The following is a 25,558-nucleotide window of genomic DNA, read 5'->3' on the forward strand; positions in this document are numbered from 1 at the left end:
TTTGGTTTTCAGGCTTTCATTAAATCAAACAGTATAATTACTAAATATAATTTCTTATCAGTATTAATTTCTCTTAAGTAGCAAGTGTGCAAGTGTTTTCTAAAAACAAAAGCAACTGGGCTTGTATAGGGGGCAAATTAAATCTTTCTGTTTTCTTTCATTTCTCTAAAAGATGTGTTAAATCATGCTAATGTTATTCTTCTGTCTGAGTTCCTTAAAATGTCACATGTGCCTGTGGAAGTGCTTGTACTTCAGAGCTGCAGAAGCTGTTCTGGGGCCCTTTTCCCATGTGCACCAATTTCTGCTTTTCATACTGGAGCCACATCAGGGAAACTTAAATGAAACTAAATCATGAGCTTCCTCTGAGGTGAGAACAAAAGAAGTTTTTGTGTGTGTGTTTGGGGTTTTTCAAGTGGTGGTTTTTTGGGTTTTTTTGGGTTTTTTTTAAATGCTGCACAGCAAATTTACCGTAGAAAAGGAAGGGGAAATTGGGAGGAAAAAGGTTGATCTTAGATGATACTTTTCTTAAGGTTTACTAGGGGTAGAAGACATTTATATGGGAAAATATTTGCACTGGATTTTTGTGTATGACAGTGAACCAGGCACCCACACCTTTTTCTCTCCTGACATTCTGCCTGTTGCAAGCTCTGTGTAATTTAGTCAGTGGGCTACAGCTGGAGTTTTTACTCTTCTTTACTCATTCCAAAACCAGCAACAGCTTTTGCTGCATGAGGATTTCATCTTTATTTTCACCTCACTGATCTCTATTTTTACCTGGTCATTCGATTTCAAGCTATGACCACAGCCTAAGAGTGAAGAATGCTCCTTACCGGTATCATTGTCCCTTCAGCCAGGACTTAGGGTGCTTAGAGGTCTTCAAACAGTTTCCTATGGCCAAATGGAAAAAGGTGCTTGTTACTGAAGCAGCCTAGAGGTAAGGCCTTCCAGCCACTGCTAAAGACAGAAACTGCTTTTCTGTGGAGGTGATGTTGCTACATTATTCTCCTGTCAGTTTGCGAATGTTTTGCCTTCAGCATTTCTCAACTTTCCCATGCCATTCAGCCCTGATATGTTATGAAAATCAACAGATACTTAGTGTTGCCTGTACAGGGCTGGAGCCACACTCCCTCTTAGGGCTGACTCGAGCTTACAACAATCAGACTCCCTCTGGCAGTGGACTCCTAGAAGCAGCGATTAGGTAATCCTCCTGATGCTGGCTTTGTCATTTGCAACAATTTTTGAAGCCAGAGTGACAACTTGTGTAGATAATGGGGGAATGAGGACGGGAACAAGGAAGCAAGCTGGCTCTTTGCTGCAGCAGTTACTATTTCACTCGCCCCATCTGATCGCCAGCAGCAGGATGTTTTCCAGGGCTAAGTTCCCCTCTCCGTGGCCCTGATTTGCCTCCCCAGTGCAGCAGCGTTTGGGTTTGGATGTGGCAGGGTCCAGCGGGCTCTGCCTCCTCTCAGTCGGGCCCCTGCGGCGGCAGCCGTGAGTGCTCAGGCGCAGGTCGGGAGCGCGGTGCTGGCGCCGGGGACGCTCCTGACGGGAGGAAACGTTCCCCATCAGGTTGTGTAGCTTTGTAGCTTGACGCTGAAGCGTGTTCGTGGCAGATGGAGTCGGTAGGGAGTTGAGAGAAAACATTTCTACAAACAACAAGCTTGCAGCTTGGTTAAAAGCGTCTCTCAGATTTGATTAACCCAAGTGTCTGGCCTGCCATGTTTCAAACTTTTCTTGTGGATTACAGTGATATTTGAGTGTCACGTAATTTCAGCAATTATATTATTTTTAACAAGAAAAAATATTTGGTCTTAATTTTATACTTGAAACTGACTGAAACTTTTTTTTTTAAACCTTCCATTGCATTCATATGTGGGATGCACTTGTGGTAATAAACAGCTAGATACAAGAGTTTATAACAGGAAGCATTAGACCAGCCTTATTTTATCTAGGGAAAAAAATGCTCTTTTTCTTGTTAAAAGGGAAAAAAAAAAAAGAATTTTTTTTTCTTTAAAAGAAAAATCACAAAATGAATCCTGACGACCTTAAGTCATTAGTGTAGGGAAAAAGACCATTGAAATCAAGCTCTTATGGATTAGCCAAACAGCAAAGTGTACACTTCTATCTGTAGAAAAATTATATCAGGCTAAGACAAATTTATTGAGAACATCTGCTCCTCTAATTAGCATACTGAGTACTTATCATTGCACTTGTTCAAAATGCCACACTGTTTCATTACAACAGGAGGTATTGTGACACAGAAAAGTTCAACTAGGAATAAAAAGCATTATTGAATAGAAATATATTTTTATTGTAACAATATATGGCAGTAGTACTAGAAGGTCACATGTCATGAATAACCTGTCCCATAGCATGAAGTACCAATCTGCAACAAAATTTTCATCTAAAATTTCAAACTCTTTCCTAATGGTAAATATCCAAAATCCTTTAACCCCTCCAATTCCTCTTTTATTTGATATTTTGAAAATGTTTTGCTTTGTCCTGAAAATGTTTTACACTGCCTGCAAGATACAAATTCCAGAGCCTAGTCTGTTCATCAGCAGAATCTGTTCCCCATGAAATGATGGCATGGCAATCTCTGATTGGAGATAATCACCTTCTTTTGGAGAATTACCCTGACATAGAAGGGTGGACTAACATTTGTGGCAGCCACAATGAGCAGAGGTAGCTCAATCCCTCTTAGATTTTCTTGTATCTTCATATGATTCTTTGCAAACATCTCAAACCGTAGACTCTGGCTTTACAGTGTTTCAGCTACTTGCTGCTCTTAAACATTAACAAATACTGGACACCTTCAACTGAAGTTGAAAGCAATTTCAAAACCAGAGATATGGCATTCTGCCCTTTTGGGGATGCGCACCGCTTTCCTGCTTTGGACAACGAGCGATGAAACAATGGCTACAGATAGAAGAAAAATGTGGCTCTGCTGAACCCAAACGTCTGCTGGCGTGCTCACAAAAACCTCACCGTGGGCAAGGAGGGCTGAGCCAGGGAGTGGGTGAGATCTGTATCATCTCCACTGATGGCTTGTTTTATGTCTGTAGGCAAGTCATTTAACTGTTATTGTGTCAAATTCTTCTTTGTTGTACATCCATGAAGCTTCGCATGTTTCATTTTATGTGTGTCAGCTGAGAAATTTACCTGAATTCTTTCTCAGGAATATGTCAAGCTGGCGAATGGGCTCAGCTTTACCCCTCTAATATTAAGGGTTGGTAATATATTTTGGGCTTTAAAAATTAAAACCAGTTACTTGGCTGATAAAAAATGATTCTTTGACTCCCATGCTACTGCTTTTAAGAATAACACCAATTTCATTTTGAGCAGGGATATGAGCACAAATGAAATAAATTTTCTTACCAGCAAGCACAGAGATATGTTCTGCCATTGTTTAACAGAAAGACAAGGTTGTGCTACATTTATGATGGTTTCCGTTCACACGTCTGTCAGTCACGGATACAGTATCACAAGCTTTCCATATGTAGATGTTCTGTTGTGGTTTGTTGTGGTGGTGTGGGTTTTTTTTCTTTTTTTGTTTCCCCTCTTTTTTTTCTCTCTAGGCCTGGATAGATTTTAGACTACTTCCCTTCAAAGAAAAAAACCTCTTCAAAGTGTAATATTCTGTTAGGTTAAGTCACGTCTATGCTAGTAAGAAAATCTATGCTTAATAGCTCCTCTTGTTATTATCAGTTCTTTCAGCACGATGTGAATTTTTTTTTGACTTTCTTCAGTAATTTTATTTAGTGTGAATTATGTCATCCGTAATTATTGTTCTGTCAGCTGGGGGAAGGGCTAAAAAGAACTGTCAGTAAAAGAGGTAGGCTGCAGTTCTCACGTGTTGTATTTCTGTTGCATATGCGAAATCACCTTTGCTAGGGCTATGGGTGACACCGTAAAAGTCTGAACGTTCTACAATTATTACTGTTGTAGTAGATTAATAAGGGTAGATACACAGCTCTTCTGGGGTGAGGGAAATTTATTTAGTTGCCTTGCTCAAAAGTTACTGATTTTGGGGTGTGGTGGATCCAGAAGGTTGCTTTATTCTTTGATGATAGTATCAATTTTTTAAAGAAGTCACATCCAAGCATAAAAAATGCCTTGTGATCAGTACGTTACCTTAGTTCTTGGACAGTGTGACTGGTAGTGGAAGCACATTGCCAGGACTCCTTCTCTAAAACACACCCTCTGCGAGTCGCAGATAAATCCCATGGCATGGGGAAGCAGAAAACTAAAGGAAGTGTCAGACTGCATTAATTTTAATTTTTTCCTCTGTGCAATTCATGTGAGCTAATGGAAGAAATGACTGTCCCAGGATCCCCTTCCAGCTGCGGGTTTCTTACTCACAAAGGTCCCTCTGGAACTTGAGGAAGCAATGCTGCAGGAGTTGCTAAAAGCCACTAATCAGAACTATAATTAATGGATATGTGAGAATCCTCTCCTAATGGGATTTAAATACAGTATTTCAGCTATGGTTTCTGTTGGTGTTAGGGCCAGCATTAGCCTCCTTGGATTTTGCCTGGAACAAATGTTCTCTGTAGAATTAACAGTAAAGCATTTTATGTGCAGCTGCGTGGAAGCTTTAAGGGAACTGGCTGATGAGAGTCACCCCTGTCTGTTGTAGCTACTTCTGCTGTTGGAGGAAGTGCAAGCTCAGGGATCAGATGGCAGAGCCGCGCGATGGAGAAGGGCTTTTGGACCAGGAGAGTTTGCCCTTTCGGGGGAACAGGATTTGTAACAGGAGGGCCTGAGTGGAAGTTCAGGGAGAGAAGTTCTGGGTAGTTTGACATCATTTAGGCAAGGTCACCTGTTTCTTCAGCAGTTCCCAGGCCCTTGAACAAAGTTGTAAAGGAATGAAGGCGCTGATTGCAGCCCAAAAGAACGGGCAACAGGAGGGCTGCACACTCTGAGATATGAGCAACACCTTAAACAGGTGCAACTCCTAGCAAGATGCAGTACCTGAATTCAAGTATAATTCTGGGAGGAGGATTGTGTAGACAGTTCAGTGACAGATTCAGGAAGGAAATAATAATATCATGCTGTGGGTGGGGGGAAAATAAAAGAAATTAGGCTGTATGCTGTATGAGTTTGTTTAAAGTGCTTCCACCATAGGAAGAGAAAATGGAGGTGGTAGTTAACTTAATCCATTACTAAAATGTGGTGTTCATATTTTCATACGTTGCTTTCTTTTTCTCAACTTCCCCAAAAATGCCAATATTGACAAGTTTAAAACGATGATGAAATATACACACAATATCTGTCTATTCCTAATACTTCAGAATATTCACCTGACTGATATACTAGTGAATTTAGTCAAGAACAAAGTTTAACGAATGCAGCATTTGTGTGATTGCTTGTTTATTTGGCCAGCATGGTGCTGCCAGTGCCTTGATGAACATTTGCAAATACCAAAGAATAGACAGGTTGAATGTTGCAGTGCTAAGAGCTCCTCACTGGTATAGTTTAAATGGTTACTTATAACTTGAAATAAGAGGCAAAGCTAAAAGTTCCACAACCTAATACTGCTAAAATTGGTGTGCTTGAGTCTGAACTGAAACTCTGCTTCATTAACTAAGCAAAGGTATTTCTTAGACTAAAAATACTGTGGTGAACATCAGGAAGTCAAGTTATATCAGCTTAATATTAAATTAATGTTCTTTCTTATACATCATTATCTCCTACCACAAGCTGTGCAGCTGTTCATGAAATCTGCACCCAGTCTATAGCTTCTGACATATCCTGAACAGATATTTTATTAAAAAACTCACCATGTCTAACCTTGTAGCTGTCAATTTAGAATTTATGTTTACCTGTTAATAAATATATACCTTCCTAAACATATATATTCCAGCAATGTTATGTATATGTTCTAACAGTTACCCATATTTGATGCTCCTTCGTGACCTTCATGCATGTAAGGAGCAATGAAAATGCACTTTGGACCTGTACATGTCATGGTCAGGTTTAATCTTTCATGACTGGAAGAAGCTGAGCATGCAAAATAGAGAATAGTGCAATAATTGCTCCTTATTCTGGAAAATACTGTGCTGGAAATACCTTTGTTCAGTCCTCGACAGATGACTATCTTCAGCCACATCATTGGAGGTACTGCGGGTCTTCCATCACAGGAAGATGACCACAGTCCTGGAATCAGTAGCAATCCTCCTTGGGTTCCTGGATGCCTCCAGTTTTTTCAGCTTGTATGTATGCTGTTATTTAAATTGTTGTCGTTTTGATAGATTATTGGATACAATTCCCTGTTAATGGAATTCCTCTTGGCTGAGAACTAGAGAGAAAATGACTGATAAATATCTGCTGAATCTTCTAAAAAACCCCAGACACGTGGCTTTAAGCTGCGCAGTTGGTTCCATACTGAAAACAGTATCTTCGAAAGCTTCAATGAAGATGAGGTATATTCAGGTATGACATGTGAATATGAGATAACCATTTCTTCCTAGGATGCCAAATGCAACAGGTTTCGAAAATGATATTCTTCTTTGCCTGAAAACTGGTTACTCTGAAAAGCATACTTAGAGGCTATTTGGAATTCTTGCTCACTGACTGTGAATCGTGGCATGTTCTACCAGTAGTCTCACATTTTCCTCTCTCCAAGAGCTCTAGTGAAAAAGAAAGGCAACATTTATTTGGAGAAATGTTTTTTTCACCCCTGTTTGTGAATTAACTTCACTTGTTAGAAATGAGTTAAGAGTTTATTAGTATCTCAAGTTCCTTACTGTTCAAAAAGTTTATTTCTGTTTGCTTTTGGCTTCATTTATAGTAGAAGAATAGTGGAATGGAAAGTTCATTTCTAGGGATAATACTGCCTTGTTCTCCCTGACATGCTGTAATGCGTAAGTGTTGAGACAGATTTTCTTCTTTCTGTTCTTTGAATGGGATCAGCAACAATGTAACTGATAACGAAATGGCATTGACTCTGGCTCAGGAATTAGAAGCACCATTAGTAAGAGAAAAAATGGTCGTTTGTTGAGGGAGTGAGCCAGTACCAACTGCAGTGATGAACTGTAAAGTTATGGTTCATTAAGCAAAGAATATCAAGTATGCAGAAAATTGTAAAAGATATCAAATACAATGTAGGCAAGCAGAAACTGAAAGGAGGTTAGGAAAGTGCCGGCATCATAGAACTGAGAGCTTTTCAGAAACAAATATTTGTCAGAACTTTAAAAATATTTGTTATTGCATTTCTCAGGTCTTCAAATGTATCTTAGCAACATCTTACCTATTAGAATTGTTTAGTTGCACAGAAGTTGTTGCAAGGTTGGCAGGTTTTAAGTGCAGATGAGGCTGGTTCCCTGAGCAAGGCAAACACCTTTGTATTGTCGAGATTTGGGCATTTCAGCGGGACCCACATGGAAGGGTAATAAGGGTTGTGGAATTTGGCTCTAGATTAAAGCCTGTTGTAGCCTTGAGGGTTTGTGTATATTACCAGTCTAAGCTATTGCTTCTGAGGGCCTGTTTAGTGTATTGATTACAAAGATTTATTTTAAACAAATCTCCTCTGATGGCCATTGTAAATCACTGCTGTAACTTTTAATTATTGTCTAGGCAGCTGGTTTTCTGAATTATATTCCATGTCACAAGTATTTTTTTATTCTGAATTCCAGGAAGTCACTTTTACATGCAGGGTGTCTTGGGTTTGCTTGATCTGAGAAATAAGAAATCTGAGAGGATGTAAGATAATTAGCTGATGTTTTAGTGAGAGGGTGTCAGAGACTAAAATAGGAGAATGAAATAATTCACGTTATGTATGGACTGATGCATTGACTTCAGACCATGAGCCACAAATATTTCTTAAAGTATTTTTTAACTATTTCTTTTCCCTTAAGGGGCATATTTTTGCAGGAAAAAAAAAAAAAGGAACGCCGTAGTGCTATTACACTAATATTAATTTGGTTCAATTAGTATGAATTTAAAGGAAATATATTTGCATATTAAAAAAGTGAAAAGGTAGGATTTTACATGTGTTTTTCTTAATAAATCCTTTAAATTTCCCTACAGTTATTGCAAACTAGCCTTGCAGTTAAGGTTTAAACGTTAACTAATGGACTTTTTAGAAGATGGGGAGGGTTTTGGCTCTAACACAGACATTAATGAAAACACAAATAAATTGTTAAAGGTGTATTTTCACTGCTGTAGTACACAATCTTTTTTTCTTTCTGCTTTTAAAAAATAGAGCTAGACTCAGGTAATAGAAACTGTTGAAGTACAAAATTTAACAGGAGAGAAACATTCCTTCCTGGGATAAAAACGAGGATTATGTTTTATAGCTTTTAGCATACCACAACAGTATCTGGAAGCGACCTGTATTTGGAGCGCTCTGTGAGGGAACATTACAAGCATTGTGGAATCACACTCTTTGACAGTCCAGTAAACAAAAATGGCCATTGCAGGCACAATGGCAGGCTGAGCGGAGTGAATGAGAGCCTGTATTTGATACGCTTTGTATTCAAAAGCTCTGTGCACACTGTTGGACACGGAACATTGTTACGGGCAAGTAGGGAACATACCTTATATGCATAGCAAATAATTTCTTGTTTTGTAGTAGAAGAACGATTACTAATCCAGATCTACTTATCATAGAAAAAGAATAAAGAAAATAAGAGCATGACATTTCAGGAGAATGTCCTAGTAATGAAGCAGTTGTGAGTGTTGCATCTCCTTGACACCAACCCTGTTCTCCCCCGGTGTGCTGCTCCCCCTCCAGCGCTCTGGGAATGCCAAGACGGATGCTCGCCTTCCTCAGGAAGGGTCTGGGTGTTACACGAGCCCTCTGCAGCCCCCACTTCTTCTTTAGGAGGAGAATTTTTCAATCTGGGGTTTTCTCTGCCTTGCTCCTAGATCGACTAAGTTAATTAGTTAGCATCATTTGCTTTTCCTTTCTTTGTAGGCTTCCAGTTTCACCTCATGCACAATTCTTTATGTATATGTTCTCCTCGTTCACGTTACTATCCGTGAGCCAGTTTCGTGGTCATGTTCCTTTCCTGACAGTAATTAACTATTGGTGATTATATCCCTAGGGCCTCTAGTATCATCCTCTACCTTTATTTGAAGGCCTCTGCCATCATCTCATGACTGTCAGTCATTTTGAGAGCAGTTCTGGATATTTTATGAGTGACCTGGGGATACTTAATTGTAGCTTGATGTTTAAATTTACGGCATGGCGATAGCATCTAGCATATGGTTCTTTCCTTTACAGTTTGGTACTGACCCGGCCTTCTAGAGGCTGTTTAATTTTTAACTCTGTCTTGACTGAAGTGAAAGAGGTTATCCTCTCACTGCCAAAACAATAAATCTAAAACTAATGGTATACTACTTGAAACAAATAGTGCAGAACAGCTGCAAAACTCCCTTTAGACTGGTCCTGGAGATGATCAACTTCATCCATACAACGTGCATGCGCGTATCTCTGTTGCTACCACAGGTTCTTGGCAGGTCTGTTTTTCTATATATCAAATTAATGGTTTGAGATTTCTTTCATTACAGTTATTTCAGTATTTTCCTCTTATCTGTAATTTTAATTCCCAAGAATTTATTGAACTGATGTTCGTATTCAAAACTTTGGATGCAAAAGAAGCAAAATATTGAGTAGCTCATGTTAGCTTCGGTTAAATTCCACGTTTACACAGAATAACTCACTAGAAACTTAGACTAGTTGTCAGTAATCAGTTGTCTACAACATGAGATAATGTTTTAATATAATTGAATCTTTCCTTAACTGAAGATAGCAAATAAATTCTTAATATTTGTTTCTTCTAGTATGTTTGGATTGTGGTAGACAGTGTTTAACTGATATCTTTCTTACACCTTGGGGAAAAAGTTACAGAGGAAATGGCAAATCTGAGAAAATATTTATAAAGTTTATATATGAAAAGAGCTGTCATATATAAAATGCCTCATGTTTTTATGAAATGTCTACTTGAAAAAGCAATAATTTAAGAAACAAAGTGGAGTATAAAAGCCCTTAACATTGTGGGTCGGGTTTAGAAAACCCTTGTGTGCCCGTCGCATGGCAGACACTGATAGAAAGCTTCACTCTAAGGGTTCTCTGAACTGTTGAGAGAATGATACTCATTTTAAATTCAGCTTTGAAAGGCTTACTTCAATAAGACACTGAGTTATGTCAGTAACTGATGAAACTTTAAACAAGATACACTGTTATGGTACGTTGTGGTCTAACCTCAAATCTGTCCCTGTAGTTTTGATTTCTTGCATTTGCATGGAGGGGAGAGAATTGTTAGATCAGTGGCTCCACTTTGCCCCTGCCTGGGTACGTGGTTTTCTTTGAAATGTGTTCCAAGATTTTTCAGTAGGTGTAATCAAAGTCCTGCATGACTTACGCAAAGCTTCTGAAATGGATGGCAGGGGAGCTTTGGCCCTTCTTTCAGTGTATTCTAGTGAGTATTGAAGAGAAATTCATTTGAATAAAGTAATCAAATTAATGCCTATCATGATATGATCAGAGATCTATTTTTCAAGATGAAAACTGAAATCTGTAATTCTGCATGGCCCTAAAATGAACAGCATTATATCTGTTGATGTAGTTATGTATTGCATAAAAATACTCTTTATGAGAAGTAGTAAACAATTATAGTAGTGGTTTTACTAGAAAATGAAATAATGTAACAGGTGCAGCAACACATAGGAAATTGATGATTCGTGTATAAATAAGATCATTTCTCCCTTTTCCCAGTAGTGCTTTGTGTTAAGAAGCAAATCAAACACCCGGAATTCCCCTTTCCAAGCCTCAGTTAACTTTGCATTCCTTTCGTTGGATCTCCCTAACTATACAGTTTATATAGTAGCAGGAAAGCCGTTACAATGCGTAGTTGTTTTCCTGTTGGCTGATGATCCTGTTCTTCCTTTTCCTGAAAGGACATTTTAAAGTCCCTGCATATTCTTACTCCTCGAATCCGTGTTTCTGGCCCACCGAATAGCAATCACAGCTAATAGCTCCCTTCAGCAAACCCTACCTCCCTCTTTAACTTTGCGTTTGGAACAAATAGTCAATTTAAGTTTGTATGAAATGTGAGTTTTGGATTGGATTGTACAGTACTCTTCTAATGTGAAAGCTATGACTTTATAGCAGTCTTTATAAAGCATACCTCCATAACTCATCATGTGTTCTCATTTCTCCACATTCTGGGTATATGTATTCTATAAATCACTTTACCTTTTATAGTCTCTATACATCTCAAAATAAATCGAAACCTAAAATTGAAGTGTAAAAGTAATTTATTCCTGAAAAATCCAATTGGTATTTATTATGTTAGCCACTTGGTGCTTCCCCTTTCTTTCTAGTACTCACTATTTACTCTGCCATCCTTCTTGGTCTGTTCTTCCAGCTTAATATTTATGTGTCGTCATTAAAGGAATCAGTCTTCTTTCAGATGCTTTCTGTAGCACCACCTATGCTCAGAATCTGGAGGAAAACTTAAAGGAGTATTATAGGTAGTATAGCTACTGCTTTCTCATGATATCCTAAGTTCCACGTATTAAGAAATTTTTCAGATTTTATTCATACAGTCAAGGTCACCATAGGTACTTTATCTTCCACATAGCCTGGCTGGAGAGATTTGGTTGTGTGTTTTCATTATTTAGTATCAGATAGAAAGATGTACTTCACGTTGGTGTCTCCACAGCTTGCAGGCTACGTAAGGAGCTTGTCTCCAGTAATTGGGATTTTTCCGTTTGGAAGGCCGCTGAAGGCAGGTGCCACACTGCAGCTGTAGCCATGTCTTGTGCTCTGCCTTAGCACGTCAGACTCTTCTGGGTGGCAGCTGGCCCTTTTTCCATGGTCTGCCTTTTCTATGCTTCCCTCTGTCCGACTGAGAACAACAGCCTGCTGCACGTGGTTCATCGTGGTCTGACAGACTTGATCAAAGAGCTGGGTCCTCTCATGAGTCCCAGTCATTTTCACATGGTTACGTTTTATGATTATCTTAATGTGGTCATGCCAATTTACCACAAGTAGGTTGTTTCCAAGAGTAGCAGATTTTTTGCCAGAGGTCGTCTTTTGAGAATCAGGGTTGATGTTACAAATATCGTGATCAAAATCATGGAAAAAAAGCACGTATCTCGAAAAGCCTGAGCATTTTATATCCTGTAAGAGTTCATACCAGTTTCAGAACACTCAAACTGATTTGCCCACCAGTTATATTTCTCATGGTCTATTTGGGAGCATTTTGCTGCCTCACAAGATGCAAGCTCTTATTCTTTGTGTTTAGCAGATCAGTGTGTCAGTGACCATCAGGGACCTCGTACAGTCTGCACTTACCGCAGGGCTGCTGGACCCTGGGACTTTGTACCCCACACTCTCAGATCGATGAGGAGAGTGGTGAGTGACGTGGACTTTCCCTCGCTGCTGGTAGTTGCTGTTCTGCAGTACTCCTCAGCTCGCTGTTGACTGGGATTTCACCTCTTTGTAACTGCTTTTCGGCAGGGTTAGTCATCTGAAAAGCCCATAGTGCATCCTAGCCCAACGCTTCTCTGAAATCAGGCTCATCCTCAGGCACAAGAAAACCTTTGTGCCAGCCTTGGAGTTGTGTGTGCTTAGCCTCAGGCACAGGATTTATTACAGTGTCTCTGTCTCTTCTGAAAGCAGAATAGAATTTTTTTCTTTCTGAATTTTGAATCTTGCCAAGAAGAAATTTTGGCTCAGGCAAGATATTTTTGAAGTTCTCACAATACCTTTCGGGATATTATAATCAGAATCAACTTCCTTACCCACTGGTGATCTTTATAGATATTGCTGCATGGCATATCCATACATCAGTCTGTTCAGATCACTGCTTGCTGTACTAGGCCCTACTGATATGCCCTCAACTTCCAGACTGACCTCTTTCAAGATCTGGTCAAAGGTAGTCTGCCTTTTCAACTGAGATTTCACCTTTGTTGTTACCCCGCCTAAGCTAGCTTGTAGTTTTCTGGGTTTACATCACATCCTTGGCTTTTGTTTCTCCATCCAACTTTGCCATATTTATTCCCTCCTCCACAAGATTCTCCCACTTTCCTGAAAATATCAAGTTGTGTTATTCTTTTCTTACAGCATCTTGGATAGTCCTTCACAGTGATCTCCCATTTTAATCTGAATGTGTTTCTCAGTTTGAAGACTCCCAGAAATTTTCTGGTGCTGTAGGAGTCTTCTGTCAGCTACTTCATAGCTGCTGGTCCATCTCCATGTGGCTGGCTGAAAATGTCCTCTTTGCTTTGGCTTTCCGCTTTGCACTGATCAGCAGAAAAAGTCTTCTACTGTCTGTGCTTCCTAGCTGCCCTCTTGCTCCTCAATGCCTAGTACAAATGAAACAACTCATTTTCAAAGCCTATGTAATCTCCTATTTCAGAAAGTCATACTCGCCTTTCTCATCAGATTTCTTTTTTACTTCGCGCTATTCCAGGACGTTGGTTCTAGCTGGACTTCTCAGCAGCTCAAGCAGAGTTGCTCAAATGAAGCCTGGATATTGCAGGTGACAAGTTTGCGTAAGATGAACTATGTGCTTTGTGAAGGCTCTGGCGCTGAAGTGCTGCAGTTGCAGCCAGTCTAATGGGACATAATCTCTGGCATTTTTGTGGATATGACAGAGAATTTGAGGGTGTTCCTAGGTCTTTTGATTTGGGCTGGAACTTCATACTGTGTATCTGCAGAATATGGGATCTGGCAAATGGCACCATTCATGTGTGTCACATTGATTTCTGGTGCTGTACTTGAGTTTGTCTAAGTTTGCTGCAAATTTTTTAGCAACCATTTAACCTCTGAAAATTTCACCAACTGCTCACCTTTAGTTGGAGAAGCAGCTCGTCTTTTTTTCAGGAGTTTTCCCTTGGAGCATTGAATGCTAGTCACTAATAAGTGAGGAGAACTGAAACAGATGCTAGAAAATGAAAATCAATTGATTTTATGCATAACATTAACAAGGCATTTTATCTTGGTGACGAACAGTGCTATCTTAAGTAAGCATTCATTTGACCTAGTGGCTTTGATATTAGTTGCTATTAATATCCATGTAGCACTCATTAACAAGCCTGCATCTTTCAAGTATTTAGCTGAATAGTAAATAAAACTAGATGTGAAAATAAACCGACCTGTAAACAATCATTTTGTTTTTAATGGAAAGAAAAAGAAAATATTTCAAAACTAGTCCAACATAATACAGGAGATTAATAACCATAGGTGTTTAATGAACACTCTCTTATAAATAGAAAATAGATATTAATGATTGCGAGTTTCCAAGATTGCTTTGTCTCAGATGAGATGTTTACAATAAGTTTGTGGAGGTCATCTTATGTGGTCAGAGGAACGAATCAAACGATAAATGGACAACTTGCATAAATCCGTAATTAGTGCTGTGTGCCAAAATGACCTGTACCAAAGCAGCTTTCATGTTCCTAGAAAATCGAAGGAAGATCTCTATAAGCAAGTAAGAGAGCTGATGAAGTAACATTTGCAAATGTTTCTACTGTGTTGGAAGGCTGAAAGGATACTTAACAATTTCCCTGCATTACAAAGTAGGAATTGAAGTGATTTCAATGTCTCCCCGCATTTCACCAGCTGGATACCTAACCTGATATAAGCCCATGAGCCATTTTTGAACTTCTTCCTCTAAAAGTTACTGCAAAACCATTGTTTGATGGGTCTATAGATCAGATTCACAGTTGTATCCGAAGCCTGAGTCAGTATTTATATAACAGGACAGTTCTTTTTTGTTCTTGCAATATCTCTAGTTTAGTTTTTTTTTTTTTTTTTTTAACTACAGTAAACTTCGATAACTGAGTCAACACCAGTTGATGTGAGGTAAACCTACAGTTCAACAGGTTTCTTGATTTTCATTCTTTAGCTTATTGTTCTGATGGTACTAGTTGGACAAGGAAAGCTTTAATTGTTGATGCTGTGACCAAATCCGATGGTGCCAGGAAAAGCTAGAGCTTTATTTCTGTTCTTTGTGGCATTCCATACGCAAGTAGATCAGCTATCAGGCGAGGAATTTGCATTAGAGCTCATTGGAGATCTCTGCAAGTAAACAGAAGCATTGATTTTTTGTGTTGGTTGGTTGGGGTTTTTTTTAAGGAATAGCATCGGGGCGGTCAAGATCTAACTATTGATTCACAGCCTAATCCTTTGAATGTATTAACAGTTAGTCTATGGAGAACTTGAAATTAAACAGAGCCATTCAGACTTTCATTTAATGAATAGTAAAACCATATTGCATAAAAAGAACTGCGATGAACCTGGCACTTATTAATGTTGATGGCATGGTCTCTTCAAAATGGCTGGCAGACTCCCTTTGGTGTGACCAGGGCAGGATTTTTCTGTTAGAACTAGTGTTCTTAAAACCAGATTTGATCCGGCTCCATCAAAAGCCAATATTTTTAAAATTCTGTTCAGTCTGCTTCCTATTCCATAGCCAGTATTACACTAAAATGGCCATTCTTGTGCTTCTTTAGAGTATAATATGAGTGATCATTGACACCAGTGACTGAGATTTCTCCTCTGAGGTTTCTCACCAGACAGTGGCTCTCTGAACAAGCTCTCTATTATGATATGAAATATTAAACATCAGGCAGGATTGCTGACAGCACTGTAGTATTGAAGACATCTGTCTGATTCGTAAATATATTCTATTTGGTTTCACAAAAGCCAGGGAATGTCTGATCATGCAAGAATCAATTTAGATTGGAGAAGTTCAGCACAGTTTTAACTCCAGGGCATCATTATTTACATCATTTGGTGACAGAAACATGATCTCTGATCACATCTGTGCTTTGAAAAAGCTGCATATGTTGGTTCTTCTTTGCAGAGCACATCTCCAGAGGCATACAGACTGAACCCTGCAGAATTGGTTCACATTATGGGTTCCTCTTATGTTTAGATTATAATAATGCTCAGAGTATTTCTGTGGTCTCTGCTTATGTTTCTGTGGCATTCAGGTATGTGTGTCAGTTATTGTGGAAGTTTGCCAGTATCAGACAGTTGAAAAATATCTCTTTTCACACCTTAGTCTGAACAGGCATTCCTGCCTTCATTTGAAAAATAGCAGAAGCACAGGACAAATTAGTGTCTGTTTTAACTCATTGCTGGGCTGCTTTGCAGAAACAACTGTGTAAGAAATCCTTTTTGGACCTCATCTTTTGTGAGAGCAGCATTATTTTCCTCTTTAATGACCATCATCATCTCGTTGTGTTTGATCTCATCATTCAACTATCTCAGAATAACAAAAAAATATTTCTGTAGACCTGCTAACTGAAGGTAGTTTTAAGTACTTGGATGGTATTTTATAGGCAGGGCTACATACTTGGAAAGTGATTGGTTCTAGAGAAACTTAGGTAGGTTTTCATTTGAAAGGGCATAGTAAACAATTGTAGAGCTCATAGAATAGGTGGCCAAAGATGATAGTGAGAGGACAGTGTGTATACATTAAAAAAAAAACCAAACCAAACCAAAAAAACCCCAACAAAGAAACAAACCACAAACAAAACAAAAAAACCCCAAACAAAACAAAACCCCCAAAACAACCAACAAAATAAAGGGATTGAAAAATTACTGGATAATTACAGGTCAGAATATTTCCAAACTATACTTTTTGTCAATACTGACATTGGAATTTGTCATCTTTTTTTTCCTATTTTTCTGTGAATAGTGAGGAGAAAAGAGAGAAGAAGAGGCAAGGACAACTCCTATATTGTAGTGCAAAGATTTGGGGTCTTAACAGTGATTTCATGCCAAGCTAACACTTCCACCATGAGGAAAAATACATGGAAATTACCTTTTAACAGACAAATGGGGGCCTTCAGTCTGGGGTTTTCTTATCATTTCAGAGAAAGCTTTCTAGAAGCTCTTTCTAGTCAGGATGGAAGCATTTTAAAATTACCATAAAGTGGATCTGTAATCCTTCAGTCTGCTTTAAGAGTTGCTTTGAGAAAGAAAGTAGTGCAGGACACCCAATACCTTACATTCCAGCAGATATCCTGAGAAAATCCGTCTAATAACAGGAGTTGGAAGAAAGCTTGTACATCTAATTTGTAGCCAGCGTAAATACCCCCAGGTGAAAACAATGCTCTGTTTTAGGAAGACGACTGGTTGGCAATCCCTTTTTAGTAACAATTCACTAGCTCAGTAGCCACACTTTCCAGTGGCTTACTGCCTGCATCTTGAAGTAGCTTCTCTTTCTCAGCAGTTTATCATTTAATGGGTTATAAATACTCCTCTGAAATGCTTTCATTATGATAAAATGATTTTAAATTGCATGATTTTTCATGATGCTTTACATTAGGTTTGTGTCTCCCGTAGAGCGCTGGGGGTGAATCGCTGTGAGGTGATAGGGAAGACTGATGTTCTCACCACTCCTGCCTAGGCTGCTGCAGAACCTGCACAATGGGCAGGAGCGGAATTTCAGGAAGATGGCAAGTGTAGTTTCATGGTTAAGCCAGTAGAAAGTTGCTCCAGAAAAAGAAATTCTCCCTATGTACCACATCAGCCTGTGCCACAGCATTGATGTGTAACCTAAACAAGTACTCTGAGCTGTAATTTTTCAGATTTTCTCAACTGTGTGCTATCGACCTCTCGGGTGGCCACTTTAAAGTCAGGGTTATTGTTCTGGGAAGCACCAAGCAGGGAATGCATCAGACAGTGCATCTCAGATACTGGAGCCAGTACAGTAAAATATCTTCATTAGTGATGTGGATGATGAGACAGTGCCCCCTTGGCCAGCTTGCAGAGGTAGAGAGCTGGGGGAGGGCTGGGTGTGCTGCTGTTCTGATGACCCACAGCAGGCTGGAGAAATGGGTTAACAGAAACCTCATCAAGTTCCACAAAAGGAAATATATGTACGAGCAAGTGAAGACTTGTGAAGTTGAGGAAATAAATCAAGAAAGGACACTGTGAAAAACACTGTCAGTAGTGGGCAAGCTGGTACCATTTCTTTCAGAAGGGAAATTCTCTGCAACCCTGGTGATTCCCTGAGACCTGTCTGAAGGTTGCTTTGCAGTATGTATCCTTGCTTTTGATTTCGCAGGTTTTCGTTTGCACCTTAGCATTCAATACCTATAGGCTTTTTGTCTTTTCAGGTACACGTATGAATAACAGTCTTCGTTTGATCTGGTTTTGCATTTCATTAGTTATTATTTTGTCAAGATGGAGTGGAAAGTTTCCCTTTTCAGATTTCCAATACCAATGGCAATAATCACATGTGAAATACCTGAGAAGGGGTTGTAATGACAACAAGAGGCCATTGTGGTTCCCTTCTCTCATAAGACTCTTGAAATCTATAGTAGTAACCTCCAGAAGAGGCCGACCACAGACGGGTTGCAAGGACTTCTTCTACTGAGTAGTTTTAAAGAACTAATCAAAAAGAACTCCTTGGATATGAGCTCTTTCTAGATTGTTTTCCTCTAGAAGTAAAATACTAGTGGGTCAACAAGAAAAAAAAATCTTCTAGATAATGTAAAATCTTTACAATGTTTTTCACATCTGCTACTGGACAAATAATCCCCACTGCACTGGAGGAAAATTAATAGAAAATGACCTATTAGTGTCTTTACTTATAGTTCAAGACTCAACAGCTCAGTGATTTATATTTTCAATTTAATCACACCAACTGATGAAATAAGTGGAAATACAGGTACGAGTCAAGCAGGCTATGTAAAATTCAATGTAGCAACACTTCAATATTAAAAAATCTGCAGTAATAAAATGAGGTTTTTTGCACTGTGCAGCTTGCCCACTATGTCAATACAAGATAGTGGTTTAGGCAAATAACACAACTAAAGAATTAGAAATGTAACTGGGAAAAGGAAACATAATATTGGATTTGTGGCAAGAACTCATTTTATGTGATAAAACTAATTTGCAATTTGATCTTTAAAGCAGAACACAAAAAATAGTACTGAAGCACTTGAAATGCCAGGTCTATTACAGAATAAATAAAGTGTGAAGACAAATATGTAGTCTGACAGCAGCCTAGACAAGGGCAAAGGAACACTCTTATTGGGCATAGCTAAACCTTGTATTCTTAAGAAAATAATTTGGTCATTTGAAATAAGGAGCTGATGAAGTTCGTGGAAGGGAGAGCAAGAAATTATTTAAGAATAGAAACTTCAGGTTTAGAAATTTCATTTAATTGACTGTATTTTTATCTTCATTTAAATCTTTCTTAATATATTCAGGCAAGAGAGGAGAATTACTGAACTAGTAGAAAGACAGAAATTCATCTTAGAAAATACAGTTCCTTATTAAAGAGTTTTCCAGGCTCCATGTGTTTATACTGAAAAGAAGAACAAAGGAGTGACTGACTTTGTGCAGTAACACAGGTCAGGAACGCAGGCTCGGTGAAAACCCTTCTTGGAAGGAACTTGCTGTCTCATGCGGAACGTGCGCATGGTCGTCTGTAGGGAAATGAGACTTTGTTCCGCCTCACTGCCATTTCCTTCGTTTCTTTTTCCATCCATGTGTAGCCTCCAAAAATATTAAGCAGAAAAGCTTGAAGTGATGTTGTGTTATAGCTCATTCTAGTGATGGTGACGACTGATGTGGGGAGCAGCTGCTGATGTACTAGTCTACTGAATTATGTTCTCTGTCAGTGAAAGTGTAGCTGCTCTTCAGACACAGCTTGTTGGCCCAGGATGTCTGCATATAGAGGCTTTTGTCTCTTTAACTCTTGATGAAAGCACTTCTGGTGGGACATTAAGCGCTTTCCATTGAGTAGAACCGAATAAAACCGGCTCATTCCCCAAAACGTGAGGTGTGTGGTCATATCCAAATAACTAACTGAAAGGAAATACTCTGAGTAACGAAATGTTTCCACTGATATTGGGTGCTCCATTGGAAAATGACCTCAGGGATCAAAGAAACGTCGATTGCAATGGTTCAAGCTATTTCTTACTAGCAACGGTGGTGTTGTGGTTTGTTTTTTTTTTTTTTTTTTTGGTCAGTCTCCTTTTCATTTACACCTCTGTGTTGGGAAGAAGAGGACCTAAGTCATTCAATGCAAACAACTTTCATACAAGTTAGATGTATTTTTTCCAAAGGATAATTCCTCTCCTCATACAACTCCTCATAAAAATATAAATTCATTAAATTTTTAAAATACCCAAATGGCCAGGCACAAGTGCAGAGGGTGTGATTATTTCTGAGTTATTAAGGGAAGGATCATTTAGATAGAGAAGTTCACATTACTTCATTGAAAGACTGTGTAAAACGATTGTTGTAATAGGTTTTTGGTCTATTAGGCTTCTCACTAATCTTTTGGGGGAACTCATTAACATGCTTGAATGATAAAAGGCATAAGGATAGCTTTCATCAAGTAAAGGTGTTAGTGCTGCATATCGTGCATGAGATGCATTGCAAGTTCTGTTTATGCTCTGAGAAACTGTGTAATAGCATCTGACATGCTGCATAAATCGTTGCATTGTTGGGACATGATAAATGCAGAGAATTTTAATTCTGGGACAGTTCTTAAGCAAAACAAATCCTCCCTTGTATTTTTTTTTTGGCCTTCTGCTTATAAAGTATGAATGCTCTACCCCTTTTCCCATGCTACAGATCTCTAAGTACAGGGCTTGAGTGAAGAGCAGTTATACTGAAATGCTTTGGCCTGTGTCCTTTGAGTCAGGTAAAATAGTTAATCACATGTCAGAAGCAAGTTTTGGGCTATGATTAATCCCACGTGTTGAGAATTACCTTTCAAGAAATTGTTTGAGAGGGGATGAGTCCTTTGGAAAGAAAATGAGACAGCTTGCCAGGGACGAATATTGTAAACATCCCGTTTGTTGAATAGATACCTGGTGAGAGAACTCAGCTGAATATGTTTGAAAGAATTATTATTCAGCAAATGAAAACCTTTCAGATGACTGTTTCCCAGTTTGAAATCTGATAATGTATCTTGGAAATATGAAGAACACTTGTGAGTGTTAAAAGTAGCAGGGAATATAGGACATCACAAATTCAAGTATATTTTTCTATATTTACCATATTTCACCTGTGCTTTTATAATGAGCTGATCATTTTTTCAAATTTTACTTGTCAGTATTTATTTGGAATTAAATTACTAAAGGAAAACCTCTAATAGCGGAGTTATCAAATTACATTTTTTAATGCAGGCAAGTGTGCCTACAAACCCAGGGCCTGCTCTTACAGCCTTTATTCACGTTTTTTATCAATCTAACGAGTAGTCCATTTGTAAGCTCGGCCATGAAATGTCTGTAGATGATATGTAGGAAGTGATCAATGCAAGCTGCAGAAAAATATTTTTCAAGATTTAATGTAATACTTGAGTTTGATGAAACAATACAATGTGCCAGACTCATCTGCTTGGGCAGAAGTATTCCCTGTGTTTATTCAAGGACTGGCAATTGCGTAAACCTCTTACCTCAAAGATGAAACTGCTAGTAAGTTTTATTAACAGCATTCTCTGCAATTGAATGTTCACACTTCTCATCTGATCTTGTATGTCCATTGATGCAGAGAGATTATGTTATGCTGTGGATTTGCATTGTCAAGATTTAGAGAGCAGGAGGCAATATGTCAATGGCAATGCTCTGCTGCTGAAATAAGTAGGGAAGGCATAAAGAGCTTAAAGGGAATGTTTGCCTTCAAGATAAATTTCCCCTATGTCGAGAAGTTACTTTTTTAATATGAAGAATAATTTTGGTGACTATCGATAGCACTGTTCTGAGTTCTGATCAAATGAAAGCAGGGAGTTAGGTTGTGGTATCCGCGTGGGAATGATCTTACAAACAGGCACAAAGGTCTTCATCCCTAGCGAAAAGGCCACAGAGCAAGTAGGATGGTCCAGGAGGAATGAAGTTTGGGCAAAGTTTCCTGTGGTTTCTCTAGTTGTGAAGCTTTTTCTAATGAGGAGAGCTCACAGAGTAGTTTACTTGAAAAGTATTTGTTATGCTTATACATGGTGCTGTTCTGCTTAGCACACTCTTGTCCCACCTTTTCCTCAAGACTGGGATAGTTCTTTCATTGGTCCATTCAGTGAAGGGGACAAGATGTTTCTTAATTGCTTGGGATGCAATCAACAGGCAACTTTTATGTCATGGATAAAACTAAAGAAATTAAAATGTATCTGTTTTCTCAATGTGAAAATTAATGGAATTGTTGTGAGCCTGTTTCATAAATGTTGCTAGTTTTATTTTTTTAAAACAGCCTTACAAGTGTTTTTTTGTTTGGTTTTGGTTTTGGTTTTGTTCTTGTTTTTGTTTTTTAATTTGTTATTTAATTTGTTATTTCTGGCCCACTAAGGCGTGTTTGAAACCAGCGTGTAAATAAGGTGTAGTATAACACTTAATAATGAAACTTGTGCAACGTTTTCTACTGATAGTATGAAGTTTGCACAGGGTCAACATGAAGCAAGTGTTGCTTTCCTCTTTTTGCAATAGGAAGGTCAAAACTCCACTACGGCCTTTGCACTCTTGAAGTCCATCAAACTGTTTATGGTTTTACATGACCAAAATAGAAAAGGAGCAAGTAGCAGGGAAGTGCAAAATGACCTCCCTCTTCAGTTCAGCACAAATGTAATTTACGATCTCCTTTAGTAACTATTTCAAAAATAGCAAACCACATATTTAATTTGTGGCAAACAAAGCCAAGTAGCCTCAGTTCAGCACTTCACTTTGTAGATGGAAAAGGACGGATATTGAAATACCATATCTGACAATATGAGACCCTTAAGAGTCTATTTACAGTACCTTCTTTTGACAGCTTTTACCACTTTTACCCTTGTTGTACATTTGCTGTATCAGCTCATATCTGATTGCTGATTTTCCCTTTATCATGTTGCTCTAAAAGCTTCTTATCTTTATATCTCTCAATAATCTGAAATAGAAGAAGGAAACATGCTAAACTGAGGGACAACTACAGATAATGTATTGCGGTTCAGAAATACGAGAGTATTGCCCTAATTTCAAGTTCTTTGGTCTCTTTTATATTATTAACATTAACTCTCAGAAATATTTTAATAGCCAAGGGGACCATGTCTTTTGATCTCAAATTCATAAGACTCCATTTATTCCAACAATGGCAAATAGAACAAAGAAGAATGTGAATGGTTATATGACTGTTACAGAAGGTGAAATGCAGGTTCAAATCCATCAGTATAGCAAATTGCTATAAACATTAAAAGAAATTATAGACATATTACAGCTGCTCTATTAAAATTAATTCATGGAACTATAAAGACTGGTCCCTGCTTCATATTGATCACTGGATACATTACATTACAATGTATTACAAAATAATACAAAACTAGGAGAATTTCTAATTGCTGGTAAAGCCTTAACATCTGAGTGCAGTGACTAAATGCTTTAATTAAAAAGAATAAGAAGCAAGTCTGCCTTTGGTATGTTGCGTATTTTGTATTCTCAGAGTTTCAGATGTACTTAAGATACTCAGATATTTGTTCAAAGAGAGTCAGTCCTTATTCAAAGAGCGTATTTGACTGGGTAGGGAAGAAAAATAATGCTTTTGTTATGTAGTGGTGAGAAGTATGTCCTAGTTCTGACAGAAGTGGTACATTTCAGAACCCTACAGCATTAGGTGCTTTTTTAATTTAAAATTTACACTAGAGGTCAGAAGAACAAAAATATTTTGAAAGAACCCAAATGCTCAAAACAAAGCAAAATCTGTGTTATTGAAGATAAAGAAATCTTATTTTTATTAGTGTTGAATTCAGTTTAATTTATATGCGTTTGTATTATTTTGTGTGACTGGAAGATGTTACCTCAGAAGAGGGTGAGAGGTGGAAGGAAAGCAAGAGCAAGCAATGGCTGGAAGCAACGGGCCTAATACAGAAAACACTGAATCCTCGAATGAGTGATGGGGAGGCGGTTGGTGGCACTGCCTTTTCATAGGGCAAGGTTCATGCTTCCACGAGAGAAACAAAGATAAAGGGGTAATACTTAAGCCCAAGTTTAAAAAGGTGACAAGAAAAAAAAGGCATGAAGGCAGTTGCTGGCTATAGCTGAAAGGCTTTTGACAGAGAAGCTATAGCAAGATAGTGTCTGTATGAGTTTCACTGTCCTGAAAGCTGATAAAAGTAGCTTGTACGTACTGGAAGTGGCAGGGGAAGATTACAATTTAAGTGAGGTAATTTAAAAAATATTTTTAATTTTTTTTCTTTAATCCTTTTTCTGTGTACTCTATATCTTTTGGGGGAATAAATAATGCTTTCTGTTTGCTGGGTTTGGGCTGCGTTGTGACAGGATCCTGAGGAAAAGCTCTGCTGAAATCAAGTGCTGTCTCAGTTTTAACCACTGAAGGTTTGGGATGCAGAGGCATGTTGAAGAGCAGTGACAGCAAATATTTCCAGGTAGACAGAGAGACTAGACAAATCTGTTTCCAAAAGGTTGTATCTAAGAGAAAAAAATGTGTTCACTATTGGTAGCGGAAGATCAAAAAATGCAGCTAGAGATTTGATGTTCTATATTGTAAGCTGTGCCATCAATGGCACTATTACCTGGCTAGGAGATGTATAGTTAAACCTGGGAAGTTTATAGGTTACGACAGGTTAGGAAAATACAGAAAACTATGGAATATCTCCTTTAATATAAATTACAAAAGAATGCTTAGTTTTTCTGTGGAATAGATGACGATGAAACGTGATGCATGTGACTGTGTTCTGGGAAGGGCCTCCTTCACATTTTCAGAGCCCTGTGGGACGACAGCCATTTTGTTTTCTGAGTTTCTCAGGTATTAATAAGACACATTTTGTGCTACATCCCAGTGATATTGCCTTTGTTCTGTTTTCTTCAAGCTAAAAGAAATCACTGTAGACCGAAGATGATTTCCTGTTGCTTATGGCAATCACAGCTTGAAGAGAAACTTATTAATAATGCTGTTATGTTAACATTTCTGTTCACAGCACTGGGTGGGGAAATGGAATATATACCAGAAAACATCTGTAACCTAAAAAGTGTGGTTTGTGGTTGTTGGTGGTGTGGTGTGTGATGGGGTTGTGGTGGGGGGGTTTTCTGTTTTGTTTTTAGTTCTTGAATTCTTAGGCCGGTATTAGTTGGCTAAGACTTTGACAAGTGTCAGTGGAGTCAGGGAGAGCAATTATCTCTGTCTGTTTTTCTTCTGATCTGAATTCAGGTATGAGTCTGGTTGGCTGGGGTAAGGTTCCTGTGTCCTGATATTAGCTTTTCTTAACCTGCCAGAGTAGGAAAATCAAGCCTTGTTAGAGCCAGAAACTTCCACTTGGATGCATTCCAGCTGAGCTCTGTGAGGCATTTGGAAAAATCAAGTTCAAATTGAAAAGGCACCTTCTTCTAACTTCTGTGTAGAGCTTCCTCTGACAAGCACTGGCACTGTACATCTCTTACCTTCAAAAATCTGTTGGGAACACTATCATTTTGATTTTATATGTCTTGACATAGGTATCTCCCAGTTTTGCCAGGGGAAATACATTTATTTCATGATTGATATCAAAGTTTCCTCATGTGTTGTCTGCCTGAGGCTGACATGGTATTATTCTTGGGCAGAGGCCTACACGCTAAGGCTTGTAGGACGACTCTCTGGAGTTTCGTGACTTAG

The sequence above is a fragment of the Caloenas nicobarica genome, chromosome 7 (genome assembly GCF_036013445.1).
Source record: "Caloenas nicobarica isolate bCalNic1 chromosome 7, bCalNic1.hap1, whole genome shotgun sequence".
In the NCBI taxonomy this organism is placed as follows: Eukaryota; Metazoa; Chordata; class Aves; order Columbiformes; family Columbidae; genus Caloenas; species Caloenas nicobarica.